The sequence below is a fragment of the Cibotium barometz genome, chromosome 50, assembly GCF_041138505.1.
Source record: "Cibotium barometz isolate CiBa-2024 chromosome 50, ASM4113850v1, whole genome shotgun sequence".
NCBI lineage: Eukaryota > Viridiplantae > Streptophyta > Polypodiopsida > Cyatheales > Cibotiaceae > Cibotium > Cibotium barometz.
In genome coordinates this window covers 57,102-63,519 of record NC_141095.1, presented here as the reverse complement: position 1 = coordinate 63,519, position 6,418 = coordinate 57,102, and the positions used below count along the sequence as shown (strand labels likewise).

The 6,418-nt window shown below is 40.5% G+C and overlaps 1 pseudogene; it reads right to left on the bottom strand.

The window, feature by feature from the left end:
• Nucleotides 1-693: 693 nt before the first annotated feature.
• Nucleotides 694-5,618, bottom strand: LOC147609688 (uncharacterized; annotated as a pseudogene).
• Nucleotides 5,619-6,418: the final 800 nt, after the last annotated feature.

Below are 6,418 nucleotides of genomic sequence, written 5' to 3'. Positions count from 1 at the left end.
GCCTCCAACGAGATCGAGCTTACAAATATCTTCTCATTTCTTTAAAGGAAATAATATTTCAAGATGTCATCAAGGGGGGGGGGGGGGGGGAAATCATTACCCTTTGACAATCAAGGATTTGAAAATATCCTTTTTTAAGAAAAGACCCTTGTCTCTTCTTTCTTAAAAAATCCAAGAATATCTTGAATGGAGCCCTACCTAAGTGAGAGGTCAATGTGCCAATCCCACTTATATCCTAGTAAGAACTTTGGGATGACTTTTACTCAAGGTGAGACTAAAGTCACCTAAATAAGTTGATAACTGGGAAAAACTTATTCTTATAGTACAAGGTATATATACAAGTGAAAACATATATATGAGATATAAATATGAAAGTAAGCATAGCATAGTCTTTTTTTTATGTTAATACTATTTTATTTCATAGATAAAAAATATTTATTAAATATAAAATGGATGAGTAGAGAATATGTAAGTATGAGGAGTGAGAGGGAGGAAGAGAGAGAGAGAGATGGAGAAAAAAGTGATTGATATATTTACAAATAACTATTTAAAAACTCAGGGGATTCTCATAAGGTGCGGCCATTTTTAGGTTGCAAATTTGCATGGCTCATACTTAGCCCTCCCCCTAGTCTAGAGACATTGATGCCACTAGACCAATGATGGGTGTCTTTTTTTTTTTTGGAGGAGTGAGATTCACTCTTTTACTCCAGTACCTATGTGAGGACTTTCAACACTTGGTAAAGTTGAACGAGCCAGCGGATTTGTTCGTTGTAGATAAGGCTTGAGCCTCCAACCATTAACCTTAGTTTTGTGGACCTTCCCTGAAAGATCTTGGAGTCTGTAGCTCCCATTATCAAATTTCTTCTCAATGAGAAATGGCCCTTCCCACCTAGGTAAAAACTTTGCTGTCATGGCAAAAGTCAAGTCAGCTGTCATACCTGAGAACCATCATTCCTTCTTCCAACCCTTTTGCCTTTAGCTTCTTGCTGATATTTTCTCGTTGATTTGTTGCTTGTGCAATGTAATAGTCGATGGAGTCTTCTCTATCTAGTTGTAAACTTTGCAAATCCAAGATTCTTTGATCTAAAGTGCTACTCATCTCCTCCTTAGCTTTTGGAAGAAGTTGCAAATTTGTCAATTCTACTTCAATGGGGAGAAGTGCCCCTTGGCCATGAACCAAATGAAAAGGGGTAAACTGAGTAGATACCTTGAAGGAGGTCCTATGCCTATAGTGCAATTGTCAAGTGCTTGTCCCAGTCATGCGGGTTGTCTTAGTAATAATCTTGCATATTACACCATTTACTTTTTCGACAAGACCATTACACTGAGGATAGTAAGGTGTGGAATGGACATGCTTCACCTTAAGCTTTTTTAAGAGATCCTCCAAAAGCTTGGCTCTGAAACTTGGACCTCTATCAAAGAGTATCTCCAAGGGTGTACCAAACCTACTACAAATATGATCAAACACAAACTTTGATACTTCTTCAGCTGTGACTTGTGTGGTGCTTGTAGCTTCAACCCATCGAGTCATGTAGTCGACGCCCATGATAATAAACATTTTCCCTGTCGTTGTGCAAGGGAGTGGCCCAATGGCATCGATTCCCCACTTTTCAAAAGGCCCATAAGAAATTATTGGCACTCTAGGTTCATACATTAGCCGCCTATCTCCTGCCACTTGGCATGCCTTACAAGTTTTGCACCAATGTTGGACATCACGTTGTAAGCTTGGCCAAATGAACCCTGCTTGTAGAATCTTCCTACTAGTGATTGCTTGAGAAAAATGTCCACCACAAACATCATCATGACACGATTGAAGAATTTCCTTAATTTCCTTTACACATGGCACTCTCCTTAGCACTAAGTCTTTTCCCTTGTGATACAAATATTCCCCTATGAGTTGGTATGTTTTTGCACCTTATCCAATCGTTTAGGGCACTCACCAGTTTCCAAGAAGGAGAGAATGTCTTGTAGCTCCTCTTGACCTCGATACTTTGGTTGATCTAATTTTACAGCTCCTATGGTTGCTTGTAACTTCTCACTAGCAAGAGAGTCTGCTTCCTTGTTGTTGATCTTTACAATGTGTTGTACCTGTGTATCTTCAAATTCCTTCATCAAATCTTTAACCCTTTTAAGCCATTCAAATAAGGTGAAGTTCTTGCATGCCCAAGTCCCTTGAATTTGCCTTATGACTAACAAAGCATCACCTTTTATTATGAGTTTTTGTATGCCAAGCTCTATGCACACTTCTAGTCCCATTGTTAGTGTAGCATACTCAGCTTCATTATTTGAATGGACATTCAATAGGCTAACTGCTTTCTTTACCATGATTTCCTTGTGAGGATCTATAATGATGATGCCTCCCTCTTCTTTGTCTTGTGATCATCGATAGGCCCCATCAAAAAACAAGGTATGTGCCCCAACAAGCTCTAGTTGTTGAGGTGATGTTGAATCCTTGCTTTTGGATGTCGAATCTTCTTTCTTCTCTCTCATTTTGTATGTGAGAATGTCTGCAAGGCTTGCCCTGGTGGTGCTATCTTCGATCTGAAATGTGTAGTCAAATTCTTGGAGTTCTAAACCCCACTTTGCAATCCTAGATGAAAGACTCATATGTTGCATGACATATGGTAGATTGTGCTGCAAGGTGAGTATGACAAATTGGGAAGGTAGGAGATATGACCTAAACTTTCTTGTTGCAACTATAGTGGCAAATACCACCTTCTAAATCTCGGTGTAGCCTTTCTCCACTGAAGTCATCACTTTGCTTGCAAAGTAAATAGGCTGCATGTATGTAGTAGTAGGATCCTTTTGCATTAGAACTGCCCCAATAGCTTCATGACCCACACTAGGTGTGACATAATAGGTGCTCTTAGGATTAGGTGGCATTATAGTTTGTAAGAGCTAAGCACCTTCTTAATCTCATTGAAGCATTCTTCATGTTCCTCTCCCCACTCATGTGACATAATAGGTGCTCTTAGGATTAGGTGGCATTATAGTTTGTAAGAGCTAAGCACCTCCTTAATCTCATTGAAGCATTCTTCATGTGACAATCGATGCAAGGGAGAAATGATTTCTGCCCAATAGATGTATAAAGCGAGACATATACCTAACTTTGTGATTGAAAGTCATTAGTTCCTTGATTGACTTGGGTGGTGGCAAAGAGATAATGGCCTCCACCATAGAGGGATCCACTTGGATGCCTTGGAAAGAAACCACATTTCCTAGTAGTGTCACTTTTGATTGTGCAATATGACACTTTTTTGGGCTAAGCTGGCCCCCATATTGATGAAGCCGTAGACCCTCCTCTACCTTTTGACAATGAAGAACTTGACTACTATAGATACAAAAATCATCCAATATACACGAATAGACTTTCCAAAGAATGGCTGAAAGACAAAGCTTGTGAATCTGGTGAAAGTGCTAGGGCATTTATGAGCCCAAATGGCATAACCCGATATGCAAAGCAACCCCAAGGAGTGATAAATGTAGTTTTATGTTGATCTCCCTCTACTATCCTAATTTGGAAATGGCCTAAGTACCCATCACATACAGTAGTGTAGCGTTCATGACCTGCCACCTCATTTAATATTTCATCTTGGAAGGGAAGAGGAAAGTGATCTCTTTTTGCTGATGCATTGAGGGGTTTATAGTCAACACAAACTCTCCATTTTCCTTTTTTTTTTGGAGTGACAACAACCGATGATACCCATTCTGGGTTGGAGACAGGGTAAATGAAACCAGCCTTAAGCAATCTATTTACCTCCATTAAGAGAGCTTCTTGTTGTACTGTCCCAAGTCGCCTTAGCTTCTGGACCACAGGCTTTGATCCTGGCTTTAGTTCAATGTGATGCTTGATCACATCCACACCCTTTATTTGTGATAGCTGCTTTCCTTCACGCAAGTCATACACCACTGATCGACCCTTCTTGAGGACAAGTTGCCCACTTCCCCATTTTTGATCTGCATTAATAACTGCTGCAATGAGCCAAAGCCTCCCTAGAATGATAGGGTAGCCCTCCCCCTTTGCTGGCATGACATATAAATCCACACATGTTTTGATGTTGCAAACAAAAAGTTCTACATTCTCAATGATTCCAAGACATTTGACACTAGAGTTATTTGCTAATCTAGCTTGGCAATTGGATGACTGTGATTTCTAACCCTAGCCAATTCATTACTCTTTCTGTGATTACACACATTTGTGCCCCTCCATCAACATACACATTGGAAACTTTTCTACCCTCTAGGCATCAATGATGGGTTCTACATCATCTTGTAATCTCGAAGCCAAGACTTTTAAAGAAGCATTGGCTTTCTTTCTAGTAGGCAACCTAGTGCTTACCAACTTAGGCCATTGCCTTCGAACTTTGGGTGAGAGTTGTAGGAGCTGAGGCCAAGAGATGTTTGGACGTTGGTCTTGCAAGTCGCCCAAGAGGTTGTAAGGCTCTATGTCCTTTCCAAGAGGAAAATCATCCATGCCAATCTCCGTTTGTCTTGATCTTCTCTTCTTGCTACTTTCAGCTTCTTCCTTCTGTCTTCTTTCTCTCTTTTTTGGTTGTCTCTGTATGTCTTCATCCTTGTTATGAGCCCTTGTGCGTTTCTCTGCAGGCATGACATCAAAGTTCAAAGGAACCTCATCACTTGCCTCCTCTAACTTGATGATGTTGACTCCTTGTTCTCCTTCATTTTGTGGAAGGGGGGAATGTTAGCAGGATTTTGTGGTGGTGGTGGTGGTCGAAGGATTTGTGGTGGTGGTCGTTGAAGGATTTGTGGAGCTGGAGTAGCACCTTGTTGAACCATAAGTGGAGGAGGTCGTGGGGGATAGATATCTCCCGGAAGTCTCCTAGGATATGGACAATTGTACTACATGCCATGACCCGACTCATTACAATTCCAACATCTTTTGGGCTTGTCTTCCTTGATTACGATTCCCCTCACGAGGTTGATTACGTTGTTGCTGTTCCTGCACTAGATTCAAGGTGAGATTCTCTATTTGTTGGGTTAGTCGTTGTAAGAGCTCTTGTTGAGACGTCTCTCCTACTTGCAATGGTTGTGTGGTTTGACTTCTCCTTTGTGTTTCTATCGGGGCGTTCTATTTCCTCTCTTTCTACCAGTGTATTTCCCATTCTATGGGCCTGAAAGTTAAGCTTTCTGAACTTAGCAGTGGCTATCTCTCGTGCTTCTTCAAATGTGGATGGGAATTTCAATTCTACCTTGAGTCTTAATTATGGAAACAAACCTGCAATAAATCTCTCCCTCTTTAGGAAGTTTGAAGCACCCCCGTGATTTTCTAACGAGGCCACCCATCTATCCCAAACATTTAAGAAAGTAGCTTCATAAGAGGGATAATCAGTAAGAGTCCCTTGTTTATGTTGAAGTAACCACTACCAAAGCCCTTCAGGAGTATCTCCATGACCAAACTTGGCCAAAAAGGCTGTACATAGCCCTCCCCAATCAGATTTTATGTGTGGTGAAAGAGCCTCATACCATGTCCTAGCCTCTCCTTTAAGCACTAGAGGAAAGGCTCGAAGCTTCACTTGGTCTTGATCTCTTCCTGAGATCAAGTGTGCCAAATCAAGGCTATCAAAGAAACTCTCAACCATCCTCTCCCTGTTTACCATGAAAGGTTGGAAATGCAGTAGCCATTTTGTTATTGTTGCTGTTGTTGTTTTTTTTTAAACTCTTAGAATGATACACAAATGGTTACTACCAAAGATGTCTTAGATTAAAATAAAGATATATACATTAAATGTTATCTCATACTTGATCATAGGTAAAATAAAAGGGTTTACAGAGGAATTGATCTCAGCTAAGCGTGTGGGTCCAAACAAGTGTCTTATTGTGGATTGAAATCTTAACTTAGTTGTAACAATGATGTGCATAGATTGACGAGTGATGGGTCTAAGAGAATAGCGCCAAAGTGGGAAGAAACTCTTGTAGAGTATTTGTCTACTAGTGTATTTCCAGAGAAGATGAGCAAGTTGAGGCAAAGATACCTATAGAAACAAGCTCAAGACTTTTGTATCATTGCCAATCAACTATATCATCGTTTGGTAAAGATGGACAAATGCGAATCTGTGTAACAAAGAAAGAATACGTAGCAGTGTTAGCCCATGCTCATGCTAGTATTCATGGAGGTCATTTCTCTGCTAACATGATAACTAAAGCTATAATGAGAGCAGGGTTATGGTGGCCGACATTGTTCAAAGACGCTTCAGAGTACGTAAAGAGATGTGACGAATGTATAAAGCTCCGATCCATTGAGACGAGATGCCACTAAGATCGATGATGGGAGCACGAGCATTTGCTAAGTGGGGAATTGATTTTATTGGACCTATAGATCCACCTGCTGCTCGTACTCATGCACAATATATTATTGTTGCCACAGATTATGTAACCAAATGGGTTGAGGCAAAAGCCA